This window comes from Oncorhynchus mykiss, chromosome 13, assembly GCF_013265735.2.
Source record: "Oncorhynchus mykiss isolate Arlee chromosome 13, USDA_OmykA_1.1, whole genome shotgun sequence".
Classification (NCBI taxonomy): domain Eukaryota; kingdom Metazoa; phylum Chordata; class Actinopteri; order Salmoniformes; family Salmonidae; genus Oncorhynchus; species Oncorhynchus mykiss.
In genome coordinates this window covers 53522940-53544294 of record NC_048577.1, presented here as the reverse complement: position 1 = coordinate 53544294, position 21355 = coordinate 53522940, and the positions used below count along the sequence as shown (strand labels likewise).

The following is a 21355-nucleotide window of genomic DNA, read 5'->3' as shown; positions in this document are numbered from 1 at the left end:
TATAACACGATTGGGACAACATTTAAAACCCTAGCAGGAGACCACTTTTGAGGTCTGGGAAAAATTGAAGACATATCGATTTTGGGGTGTAGTTACCCTTTAAACGCAAGTGTGCGCCAGGAAGAGACCTTTGTTTGGTTAAGCGGTGTTGCTGTAGCGCTCATGTGATTGCGGAGTTTGCAAAACAAATGGCCACTGGATTGATGCAAATAATGATGATATAATTCTGCCAAGCTGGCATAGGCTACTTTGCAGTTAACATTTGATTGAGAAGGTTTTTGTGGGAAGCCTTTCCTTCTCTACCAGAAGAAGGTAATCATTAGCCTCAACGCTAACGGCTACACAAAGTGTAGACCTGCGCGCGCTCCGCACGCATGCGCACAGAAACTGGGCAGTCCTGTGCTGTTTCTGAAAGTTGCGTGGAAATACGAATCACTGATGCATTTTGTTGATGTCTAATGATTCTCTTGGGCAAATGAATGCATTTTCTAACAAGTTGAAAGGATTTAGTTGATTTCCTCCTTAGTTCAAAACATTTTTGAATATTGTTGAATTTCGGTTTAAAGTCTGGATTCCGTGATTCCGTATTATATAGGGCCCTAGTCCATGAAGTTGTCATAAGTGTGAACATAGGATATGCCCTCTCCCCCCCCCACAAGAGTGAAATATATGGGCTGGAAAGGAAATGTAAGCAAGGTTTGAGCTTTGTCAGTGTGTCACAACGTGGACATTTCTCTGTCTCCCGATGAATGAGCGGCACATTGACTTTATATAGTGTACCAAGAGGGTTCCCTTCGCTTACGGCCATACCAGCCTGAATACGCCCGATCTCGTCCGATCTCGGAAGCTAAGCAGGGTCGGGCCTGGTTAGTACTTGGATGGGAGACCGCCTGGGAATACCAGGTGCTGTAAGCTTTTTGCTCCAGTAGAGGGTACTCTTGTGTCATGCGTGGAGCAACTGCCTTTTATTTATCGCCCTAATAATGTTGTGTCTTTTTATTGGACTACATGCAGTTTGTTAGTGCTGCCCTGCCCTGATCAAATCCAATCATGGACAGTGCGTTTCCCTCGAAATGTAGGCACTACATTCAGCATTTGTTTTTAGACTGTCAATGTCTGTCGTCCATTAGGGCCCTGTAAAATCCCTTCAATGTTTTGCCTGACCCCCCCCCCCCAAAAAAAAATCCCCCTCTCCTCCGTTTACATTTCCCGGTTTACCGTTTATCCCTGCTTCTCCAGGTTTTCGCTCTCAAAAGCACACCTTTTTAATCGAAATATAACACGATTGGATGTTCTATGTCCACGACAACATTTAAAACCCTAGCAGGAGACCACTTTTGAGGTCTGGGAAAAATTGAAGACATATCGATTTTGGGGTGTAGTTACCCTTTAAACGCAAGTGTGCGCCAGGAAGAGACCTTTGTTTGAGCGCGGAGTTTGCAAAACAAATGGCCACTGGATTGATGCAAATAATGATGATATAATTCTGCCAAGCTGGCATAGGCTACTTTGCAGTTAACATTTCATTGAGAAGGTTTTTGTGGGAAGCCTTTCCTTCTCTACCAGAAGAAGGTAATCATTAGCCTCAACGCTAACGGCTACACAAAGTGTAGACCTGCGCGCGCTCCGCACGCATGCGCACAGAAACTGGGCAGTCCTGTGCTGTTTCTGAAAGTTGCGTGGAAATACGAATCACTGATGCATTTTGTTGATGTCTAATGATTCTCTTGGGCAAATGAATGCATTTTCTAACAAGTTGAAAGGATTTAGTTGATTTCCTCCTTAGTTCAAAACATTTTTGAATATTGTTGAATTTCGGTTTAAAGTCTGGATTCCGTGATTCCGTATTATATAGGGCCCTAGTCCATGAAGTTGTCATAAGTGTGAACATAGGATATGCCCTCTCCCCCCCCCACAAGAGTGAAATATATGGGCTGGAAAGGAAATGTAAGCAAGGTTTGAGCTTTGTCAGTGTGTCACAACGTGGACATTTCTCTGTCTCCCGATGAATGAGCGGCACATTGACTTTATATAGTGTACCAAGAGGGTTCCCTTCGCTTACGGCCATACCAGCCTGAATACGCCCGATCTCGTCCGATCTCGGAAGCTAAGCAGGGTCGGGCCTGGTTAGTACTTGGATGGGAGACCGCCTGGGAATACCAGGTGCTGTAAGCTTTTTGCTCCAGTAGAGGGTACTCTTGTGTCATGCGTGGAGCAACTGCCTTTTATTTATCGCCCTAATAATGTTGTGTCTTTTTATTGGACTACATGCAGTTTGTTAGTGCTGCCCTGCCCTGATCAAATCCAATCATGGACAGTGCGTTTCCCTCGAAATGTAGGCACTACATTCAGCATTTGTTTTTAGACTGTCAATGTCTGTCGTCCATTAGGGCCCTGTAAAATCCCTTCAATGTTTTGCCTGACCCCCCCCCCCAAAAAAAAATCCCCCTCTCCTCCGTTTACATTTCCCGGTTTACCGTTTATCCCTGCTTCTCCAGGTTTTCGCTCTCAAAAGCACACCTTTTTAATCGAAATATAACACGATTGGATGTTCTATGTCCACGACAACATTTAAAACCCTAGCAGGAGACCACTTTTGAGGTCTGGGAAAAATTGAAGACATATCGATTTTGGGGTGTAGTTACCCTTTAAACGCAAGTGTGCGCCAGGAAGAGACCTTTGTTTGAGCGCGGAGTTTGCAAAACAAATGGCCACTGGATTGATGCAAATAATGATGATATAATTCTGCCAAGCTGGCATAGGCTACTTTGCAGTTAACATTTCATTGAGAAGGTTTTTGTGGGAAGCCTTTCCTTCTCTACCAGAAGAAGGTAATCATTAGCCTCAACGCTAACGGCTACACAAAGTGTAGACCTGCGCGCGCTCCGCACGCATGCGCACAGAAACTGGGCAGTCCTGTGCTGTTTCTGAAAGTTGCGTGGAAATACGAATCACTGATGCATTTTGTTGATGTCTAATGATTCTCTTGGGCAAATGAATGCATTTTCTAACAAGTTGAAAGGATTTAGTTGATTTCCTCCTTAGTTCAAAACATTTTTGAATATTGTTGAATTTCGGTTTAAAGTCTGGATTCCGTGATTCCGTATTATATAGGGCCCTAGTCCATGAAGTTGTCATAAGTGTGAACATAGGATATGCCCTCTCCCCCCCCCACAAGAGTGAAATATATGGGCTGGAAAGGAAATGTAAGCAAGGTTTGAGCTTTGTCAGTGTGTCACAACGTGGACATTTCTCTGTCTCCCGATGAATGAGCGGCACATTGACTTTATATAGTGTACCAAGAGGGTTCCCTTCGCTTACGGCCATACCAGCCTGAATACGCCCGATCTCGTCCGATCTCGGAAGCTAAGCAGGGTCGGGCCTGGTTAGTACTTGGATGGGAGACCGCCTGGGAATACCAGGTGCTGTAAGCTTTTTGCTCCAGTAGAGGGTACTCTTGTGTCATGCGTGGAGCAACTGCCTTTTATTTATCGCCCTAATAATGTTGTGTCTTTTTATTGGACTACATGCAGTTTGTTAGTGCTGCCCTGCCCTGATCAAATCCAATCATGGACAGTGCGTTTCCCTCGAAATGTAGGCACTACATTCAGCATTTGTTTTTAGACTGTCAATGTCTGTCGTCCATTAGGGCCCTGTAAAATCCCTTCAATGTTTTGCCTGACCCCCCCCCCCAAAAAAAAATCCCCCTCTCCTCCGTTTACATTTCCCGGTTTACCGTTTATCCCTGCTTCTCCAGGTTTTCGCTCTCAAAAGCACACCTTTTTAATCGAAATATAACACGATTGGATGTTCTATGTCCACGACAACATTTAAAACCCTAGCAGGAGACCACTTTTGAGGTCTGGGAAAAATTGAAGACATATCGATTTTGGGGTGTAGTTACCCTTTAAACGCAAGTGTGCGCCAGGAAGAGACCTTTGTTTGGTTAAGCGGTGTTGCTGTAGCGCTCATGTGATGCAAATAATGATGATATAATTCTGCCAAGCTGGCATAGGCTACTTTGCAGTTAACATTTGATTGAGAAGGTTTTTGTGGGAAGCCTTTCCTTCTCTACCAGAAGAAGGTAATCATTAGCCTCAACGCTAACGGCTACACAAAGTGTAGACCTGCGCGCGCTCCGCACGCATGCGCACAGAAACTGGGCAGTCCTGTGCTGTTTCTGAAAGTTGCGTGGAAATACGAATCACTGATGCATTTTGTTGATGTCTAATGATTCTCTTGGGCAAATGAATGCATTTTCTAACAAGTTGAAAGGATTTAGTTGATTTCCTCCTTAGTTCAAAACATTTTTGAATATTGTTGAATTTCGGTTTAAAGTCTGGATTCCGTGATTCCGTATTATATAGGGCCCTAGTCCATGAAGTTGTCATAAGTGTGAACATAGGATATGCCCTCCCCCCCCCCCACAAGAGTGAAATATATGGGCTGGAAAGGAAATGTAAGCAAGGTTTGAGCTTTGTCAGTGTGTCACAACGTGGACATTTCTCTGTCTCCCGATGAATGAGCGGCACATTGACTTTATATAGTGTACCAAGAGGGTTCCCTTCGCTTACGGCCATACCAGCCTGAATACGCCCGATCTCGTCCGATCTCGGAAGCTAAGCAGGGTCGGGCCTGGTTAGTACTTGGATGGGAGACCGCCTGGGAATACCAGGTGCTGTAAGCTTTTTGCTCCAGTAGAGGGTACTCTTGTGTCATGCGTGGAGCAACTGCCTTTTATTTATCGCCCTAATAATGTTGTGTCTTTTTATTGGACTACATGCAGTTTGTTAGTGCTGCCCTGCCCTGATCAAATCCAATCATGGACAGTGCGTTTCCCTCGAAATGTAGGCACTACATTCAGCATTTGTTTTTAGACTGTCAATGTCTGTCGTCCATTAGGGCCCTGTAAAATCCCTTCAATGTTTTGCCTGACCCCCCCCCCCAAAAAAATTCCCCCTCTCCTCCTTTTACATTTCCCGGTTTACCGTTTATCCCTGCTTCTCCAGGTTTTCGCTCTCAAAAGCACACCTTTTTAATCGAAATATAACACGATTGGATGTTCTATGTCCACGACAACATTTAAAACCCTAGCAGGAGACCACTTTTGAGGTCTGGGAAAAATTGAAGACATATCGATTTTGGGGTGTAGTTACCCTTTAAACGCAAGTGTGCGCCAGGAAGAGACCTTTGTTTGAGCGCGGAGTTTGCAAAACAAATGGCCACTGGATTGATGCAAATAATGATGATATAATTCTGCCAAGCTGGCATAGGCTACTTTGCAGTTAACATTTCATTGAGAAGGTTTTTGTGGGAAGCCTTTCCTTCTCTACCAGAAGAAGGTAATCATTAGCCTCAACGCTAACGGCTACACAAAGTGTAGACCTGCGCGCGCTCCGCACGCATGCGCACAGAAACTGGGCAGTCCTGTGCTGTTTCTGAAAGTTGCGTGGAAATACGAATCACTGATGCATTTTGTTGATGTCTAATGATTCTCTTGGGCAAATGAATGCATTTTCTAACAAGTTGAAAGGATTTAGTTGATTTCCTCCTTAGTTCAAAACATTTTTGAATATTGTTGAATTTCGGTTTAAAGTCTGGATTCCGTGATTCCGTATTATATAGGGCCCTAGTCCATGAAGTTGTCATAAGTGTGAACATAGGATATGCCCTCTCCCCCCCCCACAAGAGTGAAATATATGGGCTGGAAAGGAAATGTAAGCAAGGTTTGAGCTTTGTCAGTGTGTCACAACGTGGACATTTCTCTGTCTCCCGATGAATGAGCGGCACATTGACTTTATATAGTGTACCAAGAGGGTTCCCTTCGCTTACGGCCATACCAGCCTGAATACGCCCGATCTCGTCCGATCTCGGAAGCTAAGCAGGGTCGGGCCTGGTTAGTACTTGGATGGGAGACCGCCTGGGAATACCAGGTGCTGTAAGCTTTTTGCTCCAGTAGAGGGTACTCTTGTGTCATGCGTGGAGCAACTGCCTTTTATTTATCGCCCTAATAATGTTGTGTCTTTTTATTGGACTACATGCAGTTTGTTAGTGCTGCCCTGCCCTGATCAAATCCAATCATGGACAGTGCGTTTCCCTCGAAATGTAGGCACTACATTCAGCATTTGTTTTTAGACTGTCAATGTCTGTCGTCCATTAGGGCCCTGTAAAATCCCTTCAATGTTTTGCCTGACCCCCCCCCCCAAAAAAAAATCCCCCTCTCCTCCGTTTACATTTCCCGGTTTACCGTTTATCCCTGCTTCTCCAGGTTTTCGCTCTCAAAAGCACACCTTTTTAATCGAAATATAACACGATTGGATGTTCTATGTCCACGACAACATTTAAAACCCTAGCAGGAGACCACTTTTGAGGTCTGGGAAAAATTGAAGACATATCGATTTTGGGGTGTAGTTACCCTTTAAACGCAAGTGTGCGCCAGGAAGAGACCTTTGTTTGGTTAAGCGGTGTTGCTGTAGCGCTCATGTGATTGCGGAGTTTGCAAAACAAATGGCCACTGGATTGATGCAAATAATGATGATATAATTCTGCCAAGCTGGCATAGGCTACTTTGCAGTTAACATTTCATTGAGAAGGTTTTTGTGGGAAGCCTTTCCTTCTCTACCAGAAGAAGGTAATCATTAGCCTCAACGCTAACGGCTACACAAAGTGTAGACCTGCGCGCGCTCCGCACGCATGCGCACAGAAACTGGGCAGTCCTGTGCTGTTTCTGAAAGTTGCGTGGAAATACGAATCACTGATGCATTTTGTTGATGTCTAATGATTCTCTTGGGCAAATGAATGCATTTTCTAACAAGTTGAAAGGATTTAGTTGATTTCCTCCTTAGTTCAAAACATTTTTGAATATTGTTGAATTTCGGTTTAAAGTCTGGATTCCGTGATTCCGTATTATATAGGGCCCTAGTCCATGAAGTTGTCATAAGTGTGAACATAGGATATGCCCTCTCCCCCCCCCACAAGAGTGAAATATATGGGCTGGAAAGGAAATGTAAGCAAGGTTTGAGCTTTGTCAGTGTGTCACAACGTGGACATTTCTCTGTCTCCCGATGAATGAGCGGCACATTGACTTTATATAGTGTACCAAGAGGGTTCCCTTCGCTTACGGCCATACCAGCCTGAATACGCCCGATCTCGTCCGATCTCGGAAGCTAAGCAGGGTCGGGCCTGGTTAGTACTTGGATGGGAGACCGCCTGGGAATACCAGGTGCTGTAAGCTTTTTGCTCCAGTAGAGGGTACTCTTGTGTCATGCGTGGAGCAACTGCCTTTTATTTATCGCCCTAATAATGTTGTGTCTTTTTATTGGACTACATGCAGTTTGTTAGTGCTGCCCTGCCCTGATCAAATCCAATCATGGACAGTGCGTTTCCCTCGAAATGTAGGCACTACATTCAGCATTTGTTTTTAGACTGTCAATGTCTGTCGTCCATTAGGGCCCTGTAAAATCCCTTCAATGTTTTGCCTGACCCCCCCCCCCAAAAAAAAATCCCCCTCTCCTCCGTTTACATTTCCCGGTTTACCGTTTATCCCTGCTTCTCCAGGTTTTCGCTCTCAAAAGCACACCTTTTTAATCGAAATATAACACGATTGGATGTTCTATGTCCACGACAACATTTAAAACCCTAGCAGGAGACCACTTTTGAGGTCTGGGAAAAATTGAAGACATATCGATTTTGGGGTGTAGTTACCCTTTAAACGCAAGTGTGCGCCAGGAAGAGACCTTTGTTTGGTTAAGCGGTGTTGCTGTAGCGCTCATGTGATGCAAATAATGATGATATAATTCTGCCAAGCTGGCATAGGCTACTTTGCAGTTAACATTTGATTGAGAAGGTTTTTGTGGGAAGCCTTTCCTTCTCTACCAGAAGAAGGTAATCATTAGCCTCAACGCTAACGGCTACACAAAGTGTAGACCTGCGCGCGCTCCGCACGCATGCGCACAGAAACTGGGCAGTCCTGTGCTGTTTCTGAAAGTTGCGTGGAAATACGAATCACTGATGCATTTTGTTGATGTCTAATGATTCTCTTGGGCAAATGAATGCATTTTCTAACAAGTTGAAAGGATTTAGTTGATTTCCTCCTTAGTTCAAAACATTTTTGAATATTGTTGAATTTCGGTTTAAAGTCTGGATTCCGTGATTCCGTATTATATAGGGCCCTAGTCCATGAAGTTGTCATAAGTGTGAACATAGGATATGCCCTCTCCCCCCCCCACAAGAGTGAAATATATGGGCTGGAAAGGAAATGTAAGCAAGGTTTGAGCTTTGTCAGTGTGTCACAACGTGGACATTTCTCTGTCTCCCGATGAATGAGCGGCACATTGACTTTATATAGTGTACCAAGAGGGTTCCCTTCGCTTACGGCCATACCAGCCTGAATACGCCCGATCTCGTCCGATCTCGGAAGCTAAGCAGGGTCGGGCCTGGTTAGTACTTGGATGGGAGACCGCCTGGGAATACCAGGTGCTGTAAGCTTTTTGCTCCAGTAGAGGGTACTCTTGTGTCATGCGTGGAGCAACTGCCTTTTATTTATCGCCCTAATAATGTTGTGTCTTTTTATTGGACTACATGCAGTTTGTTAGTGCTGCCCTGCCCTGATCAAATCCAATCATGGACAGTGCGTTTCCCTCGAAATGTAGGCACTACATTCAGCATTTGTTTTTAGACTGTCAATGTCTGTCGTCCATTAGGGCCCTGTAAAATCCCTTCAATGTTTTGCCTGACCCCCCCCCCCAAAAAAATTCCCCCTCTCCTCCTTTTACATTTCCCGGTTTACCGTTTATCCCTGCTTCTCCAGGTTTTCGCTCTCAAAAGCACACCTTTTTAATCGAAATATAACACGATTGGATGTTCTATGTCCACGACAACATTTAAAACCCTAGCAGGAGACCACTTTTGAGGTCTGGGAAAAATTGAAGACATATCGATTTTGGGGTGTAGTTACCCTTTAAACGCAAGTGTGCGCCAGGAAGAGACCTTTGTTTGAGCGCGGAGTTTGCAAAACAAATGGCCACTGGATTGATGCAAATAATGATGATATAATTCTGCCAAGCTGGCATAGGCTACTTTGCAGTTAACATTTCATTGAGAAGGTTTTTGTGGGAAGCCTTTCCTTCTCTACCAGAAGAAGGTAATCATTAGCCTCAACGCTAACGGCTACACAAAGTGTAGACCTGCGCGCGCTCCGCACGCATGCGCACAGAAACTGGGCAGTCCTGTGCTGTTTCTGAAAGTTGCGTGGAAATACGAATCACTGATGCATTTTGTTGATGTCTAATGATTCTCTTGGGCAAATGAATGCATTTTCTAACAAGTTGAAAGGATTTAGTTGATTTCCTCCTTAGTTCAAAACATTTTTGAATATTGTTGAATTTCGGTTTAAAGTCTGGATTCCGTGATTCCGTATTATATAGGGCCCTAGTCCATGAAGTTGTCATAAGTGTGAACATAGGATATGCCCTCTCCCCCCCCCACAAGAGTGAAATATATGGGCTGGAAAGGAAATGTAAGCAAGGTTTGAGCTTTGTCAGTGTGTCACAACGTGGACATTTCTCTGTCTCCCGATGAATGAGCGGCACATTGACTTTATATAGTGTACCAAGAGGGTTCCCTTCGCTTACGGCCATACCAGCCTGAATACGCCCGATCTCGTCCGATCTCGGAAGCTAAGCAGGGTCGGGCCTGGTTAGTACTTGGATGGGAGACCGCCTGGGAATACCAGGTGCTGTAAGCTTTTTGCTCCAGTAGAGGGTACTCTTGTGTCATGCGTGGAGCAACTGCCTTTTATTTATCGCCCTAATAATGTTGTGTCTTTTTATTGGACTACATGCAGTTTGTTAGTGCTGCCCTGCCCTGATCAAATCCAATCATGGACAGTGCGTTTCCCTCGAAATGTAGGCACTACATTCAGCATTTGTTTTTAGACTGTCAATGTCTGTCGTCCATTAGGGCCCTGTAAAATCCCTTCAATGTTTTGCCTGACCCCCCCCCCCAAAAAAAAATCCCCCTCTCCTCCGTTTACATTTCCCGGTTTACCGTTTATCCCTGCTTCTCCAGGTTTTCGCTCTCAAAAGCACACCTTTTTAATCGAAATATAACACGATTGGATGTTCTATGTCCACGACAACATTTAAAACCCTAGCAGGAGACCACTTTTGAGGTCTGGGAAAAATTGAAGACATATCGATTTTGGGGTGTAGTTACCCTTTAAACGCAAGTGTGCGCCAGGAAGAGACCTTTGTTTGGTTAAGCGGTGTTGCTGTAGCGCTCATGTGATTGCGGAGTTTGCAAAACAAATGGCCACTGGATTGATGCAAATAATGATGATATAATTCTGCCAAGCTGGCATAGGCTACTTTGCAGTTAACATTTCATTGAGAAGGTTTTTGTGGGAAGCCTTTCCTTCTCTACCAGAAGAAGGTAATCATTAGCCTCAACGCTAACGGCTACACAAAGTGTAGACCTGCGCGCGCTCCGCACGCATGCGCACAGAAACTGGGCAGTCCTGTGCTGTTTCTGAAAGTTGCGTGGAAATACGAATCACTGATGCATTTTGTTGATGTCTAATGATTCTCTTGGGCAAATGAATGCATTTTCTAACAAGTTGAAAGGATTTAGTTGATTTCCTCCTTAGTTCAAAACATTTTTGAATATTGTTGAATTTCGGTTTAAAGTCTGGATTCCGCGATTCCGTATTATATAGGGCCCTAGTCCATGAAGTTGTCATAAGTGTGAACATAGGATATGCCCTCTCCCCCCCCCACAAGAGTGAAATATATGGGCTGGAAAGGAAATGTAAGCAAGGTTTGAGCTTTGTCAGTGTGTCACAACGTGGACATTTCTCTGTCTCCCGATGAATGAGCGGCACATTGACTTTATATAGTGTACCAAGAGGGTTCCCTTCGCTTACGGCCATACCAGCCTGAATACGCCCGATCTCGTCCGATCTCGGAAGCTAAGCAGGGTCGGGCCTGGTTAGTACTTGGATGGGAGACCGCCTGGGAATACCAGGTGCTGTAAGCTTTTTGCTCCAGTAGAGGGTACTCTTGTGTCATGCGTGGAGCAACTGCCTTTTATTTATCGCCCTAATAATGTTGTGTCTTTTTATTGGACTACATGCAGTTTGTTAGTGCTGCCCTGCCCTGATCAAATCCAATCATGGACAGTGCGTTTCCCTCGAAATGTAGGCACTACATTCAGCATTTGTTTTTAGACTGTCAATGTCTGTCGTCCATTAGGGCCCTGTAAAATCCCTTCAATGTTTTGCCTGACCCCCCCCCCAAAAAAAATTCCCCCTCTCCTCCTTTTACATTTCCCGGTTTACCGTTTATCCCTGCTTCTCCAGGTTTTCGCTCTCAAAAGCACACCTTTTTAATCGAAATATAACACGATTGGATGTTCTATGTCCACGACAACATTTAAAACCCTAGCAGGAGACCACTTTTGAGGTCTGGGAAAAATTGAAGACATATCGATTTTGGGGTGTAGTTACCCTTTAAACGCAAGTGTGCGCCAGGAAGAGACCTTTGTTTGAGCGCGGAGTTTGCAAAACAAATGGCCACTGGATTGATGCAAATAATGATGATATAATTCTGCCAAGCTGGCATAGGCTACTTTGCAGTTAACATTTCATTGAGAAGGTTTTTGTGGGAAGCCTTTCCTTCTCTACCAGAAGAAGGTAATCATTAGCCTCAACGCTAACGGCTACACAAAGTGTAGACCTGCGCGCGCTCCGCACGCATGCGCACAGAAACTGGGCAGTCCTGTGCTGTTTCTGAAAGTTGCGTGGAAATACGAATCACTGATGCATTTTGTTGATGTCTAATGATTCTCTTGGGCAAATGAATGCATTTTCTAACAAGTTGAAAGGATTTAGTTGATTTCCTCCTTAGTTCAAAACATTTTTGAATATTGTTGAATTTCGGTTTAAAGTCTGGATTCCGTGATTCCGTATTATATAGGGCCCTAGTCCATGAAGTTGTCATAAGTGTGAACATAGGATATGCCCTCTCCCCCCCCCACAAGAGTGAAATATATGGGCTGGAAAGGAAATGTAAGCAAGGTTTGAGCTTTGTCAGTGTGTCACAACGTGGACATTTCTCTGTCTCCCGATGAATGAGCGGCACATTGACTTTATATAGTGTACCAAGAGGGTTCCCTTCGCTTACGGCCATACCAGCCTGAATACGCCCGATCTCGTCCGATCTCGGAAGCTAAGCAGGGTCGGGCCTGGTTAGTACTTGGATGGGAGACCGCCTGGGAATACCAGGTGCTGTAAGCTTTTTGCTCCAGTAGAGGGTACTCTTGTGTCATGCGTGGAGCAACTGCCTTTTATTTATCGCCCTAATAATGTTGTGTCTTTTTATTGGACTACATGCAGTTTGTTAGTGCTGCCCTGCCCTGATCAAATCCAATCATGGACAGTGCGTTTCCCTCGAAATGTAGGCACTACATTCAGCATTTGTTTTTAGACTGTCAATGTCTGTCGTCCATTAGGGCCCTGTAAAATCCCTTCAATGTTTTGCCTGACCCCCCCCCCAAAAAAAAATCCCCCTCTCCTCCGTTTACATTTCCCGGTTTACCGTTTATCCCTGCTTCTCCAGGTTTTCGCTCTCAAAAGCACACCTTTTTAATCGAAATATAACACGATTGGATGTTCTATGTCCACGACAACATTTAAAACCCTAGCAGGAGACCACTTTTGAGGTCTGGGAAAAATTGAAGACATATCGATTTTGGGGTGTAGTTACCCTTTAAACGCAAGTGTGCGCCAGGAAGAGACCTTTGTTTGGTTAAGCGGTGTTGCTGTAGCGCTCATGTGATTGCGGAGTTTGCAAAACAAATGGCCACTGGATTGATGCAAATAATGATGATATAATTCTGCCAAGCTGGCATAGGCTACTTTGCAGTTAACATTTCATTGAGAAGGTTTTTGTGGGAAGCCTTTCCTTCTCTACCAGAAGAAGGTAATCATTAGCCTCAACGCTAACGGCTACACAAAGTGTAGACCTGCGCGCGCTCCGCACGCATGCGCACAGAAACTGGGCAGTCCTGTGCTGTTTCTGAAAGTTGCGTGGAAATACGAATCACTGATGCATTTTGTTGATGTCTAATGATTCTCTTGGGCAAATGAATGCATTTTCTAACAAGTTGAAAGGATTTAGTTGATTTCCTCCTTAGTTCAAAACATTTTTGAATATTGTTGAATTTCGGTTTAAAGTCTGGATTCCGTGATTCCGTATTATATAGGGCCCTAGTCCATGAAGTTGTCATAAGTGTGAACATAGGATATGCCCTCTCCCCCCCCCACAAGAGTGAAATATATGGGCTGGAAAGGAAATGTAAGCAAGGTTTGAGCTTTGTCAGTGTGTCACAACGTGGACATTTCTCTGTCTCCCGATGAATGAGCGGCACATTGACTTTATATAGTGTACCAAGAGGGTTCCCTTCGCTTACGGCCATACCAGCCTGAATACGCCCGATCTCGTCCGATCTCGGAAGCTAAGCAGGGTCGGGCCTGGTTAGTACTTGGATGGGAGACCGCCTGGGAATACCAGGTGCTGTAAGCTTTTTGCTCCAGTAGAGGGTACTCTTGTGTCATGCGTGGAGCAACTGCCTTTTATTTATCGCCCTAATAATGTTGTGTCTTTTTATTGGACTACATGCAGTTTGTTAGTGCTGCCCTGCCCTGATCAAATCCAATCATGGACAGTGCGTTTCCCTCGAAATGTAGGCACTACATTCAGCATTTGTTTTTAGACTGTCAATGTCTGTCGTCCATTAGGGCCCTGTAAAATCCCTTCAATGTTTTGCCTGACCCCCCCCCCCAAAAAAAAATCCCCCTCTCCTCCGTTTACATTTCCCGGTTTACCGTTTATCCCTGCTTCTCCAGGTTTTCGCTCTCAAAAGCACACCTTTTTAATCGAAATATAACACGATTGGATGTTCTATGTCCACGACAACATTTAAAACCCTAGCAGGAGACCACTTTTGAGGTCTGGGAAAAATTGAAGACATATCGATTTTGGGGTGTAGTTACCCTTTAAACGCAAGTGTGCGCCAGGAAGAGACCTTTGTTTGGTTAAGCGGTGTTGCTGTAGCGCTCATGTGATTGCGGAGTTTGCAAAACAAATGGCCACTGGATTGATGCAAATAATGATGATATAATTCTGCCAAGCTGGCATAGGCTACTTTGCAGTTAACATTTCATTGAGAAGGTTTTTGTGGGAAGCCTTTCCTTCTCTACCAGAAGAAGGTAATCATTAGCCTCAACGCTAACGGCTACACAAAGTGTAGACCTGCGCGCGCTCCGCACGCATGCGCACAGAAACTGGGCAGTCCTGTGCTGTTTCTGAAAGTTGCGTGGAAATACGAATCACTGATGCATTTTGTTGATGTCTAATGATTCTCTTGGGCAAATGAATGCATTTTCTAACAAGTTGAAAGGATTTAGTTGATTTCCTCCTTAGTTCAAAACATTTTTGAATATTGTTGAATTTCGGTTTAAAGTCTGGATTCCGTGATTCCGTATTATATAGGGCCCTAGTCCATGAAGTTGTCATAAGTGTGAACATAGGATATGCCCTCTCCCCCCCCCACAAGAGTGAAATATATGGGCTGGAAAGGAAATGTAAGCAAGGTTTGAGCTTTGTCAGTGTGTCACAACGTGGACATTTCTCTGTCTCCCGATGAATGAGCGGCACATTGACTTTATATAGTGTACCAAGAGGGTTCCCTTCGCTTACGGCCATACCAGCCTGAATACGCCCGATCTCGTCCGATCTCGGAAGCTAAGCAGGGTCGGGCCTGGTTAGTACTTGGATGGGAGACCGCCTGGGAATACCAGGTGCTGTAAGCTTTTTGCTCCAGTAGAGGGTACTCTTGTGTCATGCGTGGAGCAACTGCCTTTTATTTATCGCCCTAATAATGTTGTGTCTTTTTATTGGACTACATGCAGTTTGTTAGTGCTGCCCTGCCCTGATCAAATCCAATCATGGACAGTGCGTTTCCCTCGAAATGTAGGCACTACATTCAGCATTTGTTTTTAGACTGTCAATGTCTGTCGTCCATTAGGGCCCTGTAAAATCCCTTCAATGTTTTGCCTGACCCCCCCCCCCAAAAAAAAAATCCCCCTCTCCTCCGTTTACATTTCCCGGTTTACCGTTTATCCCTGCTTCTCCAGGTTTTCGCTCTCAAAAGCACACCTTTTTAATCGAAATATAACACGATTGGATGTTCTATGTCCACGACAACATTTAAAACCCTAGCAGGAGACCACTTTTGAGGTCTGGGAAAAATTGAAGACATATCGATTTTGGGGTGTAGTTACCCTTTAAACGCAAGTGTGCGCCAGGAAGAGACCTTTGTTTGGTTAAGCGGTGTTGCTGTAGCGCTCATGTGATTGCGGAGTTTGCAAAACAAATGGCCACTGGATTGATGCAAATAATGATGATATAATTCTGCCAAGCTGGCATAGGCTACTTTGCAGTTAACATTTGATTGAGAAGGTTTTTGTGGGAAGCCTTTCCTTCTCTACCAGAAGAAGGTAATCATTAGCCTCAACGCTAACGGCTACACAAAGTGTAGACCTGCGCGCGCTCCGCACGCATGCGCACAGAAACTGGGCAGTCCTGTGCTGTTTCTGAAAGTTGCGTGGAAATACGAATCACTGATGCATTTTGTTGATGTCTAATGATTCTCTTGGGCAAATGAATGCATTTTCTAACAAGTTGAAAGGATTTAGTTGATTTCCTCCTTAGTTCAAAACATTTTTGAATATTGTTGAATTTCGGTTTAAAGTCTGGATTCCGTGATTCCGTATTATATAGGGCCCTAGTCCATGAAGTTGTCATAAGTGTGAACATAGGATATGCCCTCTCCCCCCCCCACAAGAGTGAAATATATGGGCTGGAAAGGAAATGTAAGCAAGGTTTGAGCTTTGTCAGTGTGTCACAACGTGGACATTTCTCTGTCTCCCGATGAATGAGCGGCACATTGACTTTATATAGTGTACCAAGAGGGTTCCCTTCGCTTACGGCCATACCAGCCTGAATACGCCCGATCTCGTCCGATCTCGGAAGCTAAGCAGGGTCGGGCCTGGTTAGTACTTGGATGGGAGACCGCCTGGGAATACCAGGTGCTGTAAGCTTTTTGCTCCAGTAGAGGGTACTCTTGTGTCATGCGTGGAGCAACTGCCTTTTATTTATCGCCCTAATAATGTTGTGTCTTTTTATTGGACTACATGCAGTTTGTTAGTGCTGCCCTGCCCTGATCAAATCCAATCATGGACAGTGCGTTTCCCTCGAAATGTAGGCACTACATTCAGCATTTGTTTTTAGACTGTCAATGTCTGTCGTCCATTAGGGCCCTGTAAAATCCCTTCAATGTTTTGCCTGACCCCCCCCCCCAAAAAAATTCCCCCTCTCCTCCTTTTACATTTCCCGGTTTACCGTTTATCCCTGCTTCTCCAGGTTTTCGCTCTCAAAAGCACACCTTTTTAATCGAAATATAACACGATTGGATGTTCTATGTCCACGACAACATTTAAAACCCTAGCAGGAGACCACTTTTGAGGTCTGGGAAAAATTGAAGACATATCGATTTTGGGGTGTAGTTACCCTTTAAACGCAAGTGTGCGCCAGGAAGAGACCTTTGTTTGAGCGCGGAGTTTGCAAAACAAATGGCCACTGGATTGATGCAAATAATGATGATATAATTCTGCCAAGCTGGCATAGGCTACTTTGCAGTTAACATTTCATTGAGAAGGTTTTTGTGGGAAGCCTTTCCTTCTCTACCAGAAGAAGGTAATCATTAGCCTCAACGCTAACGGCTACACAAAGTGTAGACCTGCGCGCGCTCCGCACGCATGCGCACAGAAACTGGGCAGTCCTGTGCTGTTTCTGAAAGTTGCGTGGAAATACGAATCACTGATGCATTTTGTTGATGTCTAATGATTCTCTTGGGCAAATGAATGCATTTTCTAACAAGTTGAAAGGATTTAGTTGATTTCCTCCTTAGTTCAAAACATTTTTGAATATTGTTGAATTTCGGTTTAAAGTCTGGATTCCGTGATTCCGTATTATATAGGGCCCTAGTCCATGAAGTTGTCATAAGTGTGAACATAGGATATGCCCTCTCCCCCCCCCACAAGAGTGAAATATATGGGCTGGAAAGGAAATGTAAGCAAGGTTTGAGCTTTGTCAGTGTGTCACAACGTGGACATTTCTCTGTCTCCCGATGAATGAGCGGCACATTGACTTTATATAGTGTACCAAGAGGGTTCCCTTCGCTTACGGCCATACCAGCCTGAATACGCCCGATCTCGTCCGATCTCGGAAGCTAAGCAGGGTCGGGCCTGGTTAGTACTTGGATGGGAGACCGCCTGGGAATACCAGGTGCTGTAAGCTTTTTGCTCCAGTAGAGGGTACTCTTGTGTCATGCGTGGAGCAACTGCCTTTTATTTATCGCCCTAATAATGTTGTGTCTTTTTATTGGACTACATGCAGTTTGTTAGTGCTGCCCTGCCCTGATCAAATCCAATCATGGACAGTGCGTTTCCCTCGAAATGTAGGCACTACATTCAGCATTTGTTTTTAGACTGTCAATGTCTGTCGTCCATTAGGGCCCTGTAAAATCCCTTCAATGTTTTGCCTGACCCCCCCCCCCCAAAAAAAATCCCCCTCTCCTCCGTTTACATTTCCCGGTTTACCGTTTATCCCTGCTTCTCCAGGTTTTCGCTCTCAAAAGCACACCTTTTTAATCGAAATATAACACGATTGGATGTTCTATGTCCACGACAACATTTAAAACCCTAGCAGGAGACCACTTTTGAGGTCTGGGAAAAATTGAAGACATATCGATTTTGGGGTGTAGTTACCCTTTAAACGCAAGTGTGCGCCAGGAAGAGACCTTTGTTTGGTTAAGCGGTGTTGCTGTAGCGCTCATGTGATGCAAATAATGATGATATAATTCTGCCAAGCTGGCATAGGCTACTTTGCAGTTAACATTTGATTGAGAAGGTTTTTGTGGGAAGCCTTTCCTTCTCTACCAGAAGAAGGTAATCATTAGCCTCAACGCTAACGGCTACACAAAGTGTAGACCTGCGCGCGCTCCGCACGCATGCGCACAGAAACTGGGCAGTCCTGTGCTGTTTCTGAAAGTTGCGTGGAAATACGAATCACTGATGCATTTTGTTGATGTCTAATGATTCTCTTGGGCAAATGAATGCATTTTCTAACAAGTTGAAAGGATTTAGTTGATTTCCTCCTTAGTTCAAAACATTTTTGAATATTGTTGAATTTCGGTTTAAAGTCTGGATTCCGTGATTCCGTATTATATAGGGCCCTAGTCCATGAAGTTGTCATAAGTGTGAACATAGGATATGCCCTCTCCCCCCCCCACAAGAGTGAAATATATGGGCTGGAAAGGAAATGTAAGCAAGGTTTGAGCTTTGTCAGTGTGTCACAACGTGGACATTTCTCTGTCTCCCGATGAATGAGCGGCACATTGACTTTATATAGTGTACCAAGAGGGTTCCCTTCGCTTACGGCCATACCAGCCTGAATACGCCCGATCTCGTCCGATCTCGGAAGCTAAGCAGGGTCGGGCCTGGTTAGTACTTGGATGGGAGACCGCCTGGGAATACCAGGTGCTGTAAGCTTTTTGCTCCAGTAGAGGGTACTCTTGTGTCATGCGTGGAGCAACTGCCTTTTATTTATCGCCCTAATAATGTTGTGTCTTTTTATTGGACTACATGCAGTTTGTTAGTGCTGCCCTGCCCTGATCAAATCCAATCATGGACAGTGCGTTTCCCTCGAAATGTAGGCACTACATTCAGCATTTGTTTTTAGACTGTCAATGTCTGTCGTCCATTAGGGCCCTGTAAAATCCCTTCAATGTTTTGCCTGACCCCCCCCCCCAAAAAAATTCCCCCTCTCCTCCTTTTACATTTCCCGGTTTACCGTTTATCCCTGCTTCTCCAGGTTTTCGCTCTCAAAAGCACACCTTTTTAATCGAAATATAACACGATTGGATGTTCTATGTCCACGACAACATTTAAAACCCTAGCAGGAGACCACTTTTGAGGTCTGGGAAAAATTGAAGACATATCGATTTTGGGGTGTAGTTACCCTTTAAACGCAAGTGTGCGCCAGGAAGAGACCTTTGTTTGAGCGCGGAGTTTGCAAAACAAATGGCCACTGGATTGATGCAAATAATGATGATATAATTCTGCCAAGCTGGCATAGGCTACTTTGCAGTTAACATTTCATTGAGAAGGTTTTTGTGGGAAGCCTTTCCTTCTCTACCAGAAGAAGGTAATCATTAGCCTCAACGCTAACGGCTACACAAAGTGTAGACCTGCGCGCGCTCCGCACGCATGCGCACAGAAACTGGGCAGTCCTGTGCTGTTTCTGAAAGTTGCGTGGAAATACGAATCACTGATGCATTTTGTTGATGTCTAATGATTCTCTTGGGCAAATGAATGCATTTTCTAACAAGTTGAAAGGATTTAGTTGATTTCCTCCTTAGTTCAAAACATTTTTGAATATTGTTGAATTTCGGTTTAAAGTCTGGATTCCGTGATTCCGTATTATATAGGGCCCTAGTCCATGAAGTTGTCATAAGTGTGAACATAGGATATGCCCTCTCCCCCCCCCACAAGAGTGAAATATATGGGCTGGAAAGGAAATGTAAGCAAGGTTTGAGCTTTGTCAGTGTGTCACAACGTGGACATTTCTCTGTCTCCCGATGAATGAGCGGCACATTGACTTTATATAGTGTACCAAGAGGGTTCCCTTCGCTTACGGCCATACCAGCCTGAATACGCCCGATCTCGTCCGATCTCGGAAGCTAAGCAGGGTCGGGCCTGGTTAGTACTTGGATGGGAGACCGCCTGGGAATACCAGGTGCTGTAAGCTTTTTGCTCCAGTAGAGGGTACTCTTGTGTCATGCGTGGAGCAACTGCCTTTTATTTATCGCCCTAATAATGTTGTGTCTTTTTATTGGACTACATGCAGTTTGTTAGTGCTGCCCTGCCCTGATCAAATCCAATCATGGACAGTGCGTTTCCCTCGAAATGTAGGCACTACATTCAGCATTTGTTTTTAGACTGTCAATGTCTGTCGTCCATTAGGGCCCTGTAAAATCCCTTCAATGTTTTGCCTGACCCCCCCCCCCAAAAAAAAATCCCCCTCTCCTCCGTTTACATTTCCCGGTTTACCGTTTATCCCTGCTTCTCCAGGTTTTCGCTCTCAAAAGCACACCTTTTTAATCGAAATATAACACGATTGGATGTTCTATGTCCACGACAACATTTAAAACCCTAGCAGGAGACCACTTTTGAGGTCTGGGAAAAATTGAAGACATATCGATTTTGGGGTGTAGTTACCCTTTAAACGCAAGTGTGCGCCAGGAAGAGACCTTTGTTTGGTTAAGCGGTGTTGCTGTAGCGCTCATGTGATTGCGGAGTTTGCAAAACAAATGGCCACTGGATTGATGCAAATAATGATGATATAATTCTGCCAAGCTGGCATAGGCTACTTTGCAGTTAACATTTGATTGAGAAGGTTTTTGTGGGAAGCCTTTCCTTCTCTACCAGAAGAAGGTAATCATTAGCCTCAACGCTAACGGCTACACAAAGTGTAGACCTGCGCGCGCTCCGCACGCATGCGCACAGAAACTGGGCAGTCCTGTGCTGTTTCTGAAAGTTGCTTGGAAATACGAATCACTGATGCATTTTGTTGATGTCTAATGATTCTCTTGGGCAAATGAATGCATTTTCTAACAAGTTGAAAGGATTTAGTTGATTTCCTCCTTAGTTCAAAACATTTTTGAATATTGTTGAATTTCGGTTTAAAGTCTGGATTCCGTGATTCCGTATTATATAGGGCCCTAGTCCATGAAGTTGTCATAAGTGTGAACATAGGATATGCCCTCTCCCCCCCCCACAAGAGTGAAATATATGGGCTGGAAAGGAAATGTAAGCAAGGTTTGAGCTTTGTCAGTGTGTCACAACGTGGACATTTCTCTGTCTCCCGATGAATGAGCGGCACATTGACTTTATATAGTGTACCAAGAGGGTTCCCTTCGCTTACGGTCATACCAGCCTGAATACGCCCGATCTCGTCCGATCTCGGAAGCTAAGCAGGGTCGGGCCTGGTTAGTACTTGGATGGGAGACCGCCTGGGAATACCAGGTGCTGTAAGCTTTTTGCTCCAGTAGAGGGTACTCTTGTGTCATGCGTGGAGCAACTGCCTTTTATTTATCGCCCTAATAATGTTGTGTCTTTTTATTGGACTACATGCAGTTTGTTAGTGCTGCCCTGCCCTGATCAAATCCAATCATG

The 21355-nt window shown here is 44.6% G+C and overlaps 17 non-coding genes across 17 annotated transcripts; all 17 read left to right on the top strand.

Annotated features, from left to right (window-relative positions):
* The first annotated feature begins 796 nt into the window (after nucleotides 1-796).
* On the top strand, nucleotides 797-915 carry LOC118938676. The gene has a single exon (XR_005035882.1). It is a non-coding gene; the product is annotated as a 5S ribosomal RNA (ribosomal RNA).
* A 1141-nt stretch (nucleotides 916-2056) lies between these two features.
* LOC118938675 lies at nucleotides 2057-2175 on the top strand. The gene has a single exon (XR_005035881.1). It is a non-coding gene; the product is annotated as a 5S ribosomal RNA (ribosomal RNA).
* A 1140-nt stretch (nucleotides 2176-3315) lies between these two features.
* On the top strand, nucleotides 3316-3434 carry LOC118938674. The gene has a single exon (XR_005035880.1). It is a non-coding gene; the product is annotated as a 5S ribosomal RNA (ribosomal RNA).
* Nucleotides 3435-4568: 1134 nt separating this feature from the next.
* Nucleotides 4569-4687, top strand: LOC118938673. The gene has a single exon (XR_005035879.1). It is a non-coding gene; the product is annotated as a 5S ribosomal RNA (ribosomal RNA).
* A 1139-nt stretch (nucleotides 4688-5826) lies between these two features.
* LOC118938672 lies at nucleotides 5827-5945 on the top strand. The gene has a single exon (XR_005035878.1). It is a non-coding gene; the product is annotated as a 5S ribosomal RNA (ribosomal RNA).
* A 1170-nt stretch (nucleotides 5946-7115) lies between these two features.
* Nucleotides 7116-7234, top strand: LOC118938671. Its single transcript, XR_005035877.1, has one exon. It is a non-coding gene; the product is annotated as a 5S ribosomal RNA (ribosomal RNA).
* Nucleotides 7235-8368: 1134 nt separating this feature from the next.
* Nucleotides 8369-8487, top strand: LOC118938669. The gene has a single exon (XR_005035875.1). It is a non-coding gene; the product is annotated as a 5S ribosomal RNA (ribosomal RNA).
* A 1139-nt stretch (nucleotides 8488-9626) lies between these two features.
* Nucleotides 9627-9745, top strand: LOC118938668. Its single transcript, XR_005035874.1, has one exon. It is a non-coding gene; the product is annotated as a 5S ribosomal RNA (ribosomal RNA).
* Nucleotides 9746-10915: 1170 nt separating this feature from the next.
* On the top strand, nucleotides 10916-11034 carry LOC118938667. The gene has a single exon (XR_005035873.1). It is a non-coding gene; the product is annotated as a 5S ribosomal RNA (ribosomal RNA).
* A 1139-nt stretch (nucleotides 11035-12173) lies between these two features.
* Nucleotides 12174-12292, top strand: LOC118938666. Its single transcript, XR_005035872.1, has one exon. It is a non-coding gene; the product is annotated as a 5S ribosomal RNA (ribosomal RNA).
* Nucleotides 12293-13461: 1169 nt separating this feature from the next.
* Nucleotides 13462-13580, top strand: LOC118938665. The gene has a single exon (XR_005035871.1). It is a non-coding gene; the product is annotated as a 5S ribosomal RNA (ribosomal RNA).
* A 1170-nt stretch (nucleotides 13581-14750) lies between these two features.
* LOC118938664 lies at nucleotides 14751-14869 on the top strand. The gene has a single exon (XR_005035870.1). It is a non-coding gene; the product is annotated as a 5S ribosomal RNA (ribosomal RNA).
* A 1171-nt stretch (nucleotides 14870-16040) lies between these two features.
* Nucleotides 16041-16159, top strand: LOC118938663. Its single transcript, XR_005035869.1, has one exon. It is a non-coding gene; the product is annotated as a 5S ribosomal RNA (ribosomal RNA).
* A 1139-nt stretch (nucleotides 16160-17298) lies between these two features.
* On the top strand, nucleotides 17299-17417 carry LOC118938662. Its single transcript, XR_005035868.1, has one exon. It is a non-coding gene; the product is annotated as a 5S ribosomal RNA (ribosomal RNA).
* A 1134-nt stretch (nucleotides 17418-18551) lies between these two features.
* Nucleotides 18552-18670, top strand: LOC118938661. The gene has a single exon (XR_005035867.1). It is a non-coding gene; the product is annotated as a 5S ribosomal RNA (ribosomal RNA).
* A 1139-nt stretch (nucleotides 18671-19809) lies between these two features.
* On the top strand, nucleotides 19810-19928 carry LOC118938660. The gene has a single exon (XR_005035866.1). It is a non-coding gene; the product is annotated as a 5S ribosomal RNA (ribosomal RNA).
* Nucleotides 19929-21098: 1170 nt separating this feature from the next.
* LOC118938678 lies at nucleotides 21099-21217 on the top strand. Its single transcript, XR_005035884.1, has one exon. It is a non-coding gene; the product is annotated as a 5S ribosomal RNA (ribosomal RNA).
* Nucleotides 21218-21355: the final 138 nt, after the last annotated feature.